Raw genomic sequence first — 1,802 nt, 5'->3', positions numbered from 1 at the left:
CAAAAGGGAACTCAAGTCTCCTTCAATGGTGGTTTTACTCATTTTCTTAAAAAAAAAAAATCTTACAAGAAATATATATATATATATATATATATATATATATATATATATATATAATATGTATATATTATATATATGTGGGTGTGTATGTATATATAAGCAATGCTAATGTTAAAGTAACAGTACTCCTTTCTATGCTAAGGATTCTTCTTCATATTTTCATTTCTCCTTACAGAAAGGCGCACAGCCATCAAATGACTGTTCCAGAAAGGACCACAGGGATCATGTGATGGTTGAACACTAGAAAACATGACCTTGAACAAGCTCTGGTCTTTCCCTGTGGCCAAGGGACAGTTTGATGATTTTCACCTTCTTGTTTTGGGGATCTGGCTCCCTCATCAGAACCAACACACGACCTGGGTGTGGTGGTGTATGATGCACACAGTCTCAGCACTCAAGATGCTGAGGCAGAAGGATTGTGAGCTTGAGCCTTACATACAGTACCACTGCCACCACCGCCAGCAGCAACAACAAAACAACTAAAATGACATTTTTAAGAAGAGTAATATTTCCACTGTACAATTTTATTATAAAAAAAAGCTCTTTCTCTATTCTTATGTGTCACGCACCCTCCCCTTATCTCCCAAATTTTGATCATCAGTATGTCCTTGATCTCACTGTCTGTGTGGAGCACAGATAATATTGCTTCACTCCTACAGAGCCCTCAGTTACAGCTGATAGCAGCTGAAAAAAGACATCTGACCCCCAGGCTCCCATTCATAGGCTGGCTACCACCAATGGTATGGCTTGGTTCCAAACACTGAACTGAAGGATACAGAAGTTGTGCTGGCCCTGAAAGGCCACACAGATCTAGGGACTACTGTGGCTGTGTTAGGACTTAAGGAGAAAGAACAAGCAGGAGAGGGCAGGTTTTGATGGAGCAGGGCAGTGGACACAGACAGAGAGACCTGCACATGTGCACTCATGTTCCCAGAAGGAAAGAGGAGACTTTGAGCTGTGCAGGTTCTGGTACCCGAGGCTTTGCCTGGCCTCTGTCCTCCCCAGGGCAGCCATGCCTTTTTAGCCTCTTCTGTCTGTCTTGTTTGCATTGACCTTTGTCCTGTAGGCTCACAACTTCTTGTTCAAAACTTTATCTAGAACTGTCCACATGCCTGAGCCTTGTTTTCAAACTAGGAACAAACTCTCAAAGGTCAGAGATTAATGCCGAAGTCCTTAGGAAAATCTTTCTAGGAAACTTGTGCAGACGACGGTCACTGAAACGCTGCACTCAAAGGCCGAGTGTAAACCTTTTTACATATCAGCTGGCCCTGAAGAAACCCTTTTTGAGCCTTCCAACGTAAAGTTACTCAGCGATAACGGTCATGGCCATTTTCAGGGAAATTAATTCCCAGACCTCTTCAGCTGGCAGGCAGAGATGGGATCATGGGGATTGCAATAACACCAGTGTCACTGGCCCATGTCTGACCTTGGTCAACCTGGTGACCATCACTTCCACCCAGGAACTTGGCTTTCTGTCTCTGGAGTTCATCTTCTTTAGTGATAGCTTGAGTTTTTCCTAGAACCGTGACTGTTCATTTTGTCCAGCTGGAATCCGGGGTAGCCGTGGACACTGTTAACTCCTTCCACAACTTCCTGATAGCTTTCAGGAGTTCAGAGAATTGGGAGACAGCTCAGCTTTCAGATCTCAGTAGTGACCGATGAAAGCAGGACGCCAACAATGGAAGCGGTGAGCTTTTGATCAGTTGTTGCTATGGTACAGGCAGGAATTGCCTGGCTCAAAT

The sequence above is a fragment of the Arvicanthis niloticus genome, chromosome 23, assembly GCF_011762505.2.
Source record: "Arvicanthis niloticus isolate mArvNil1 chromosome 23, mArvNil1.pat.X, whole genome shotgun sequence".
NCBI lineage: Eukaryota > Metazoa > Chordata > Mammalia > Rodentia > Muridae > Arvicanthis > Arvicanthis niloticus.
This window is presented reverse-complemented; position numbering follows the sequence as displayed.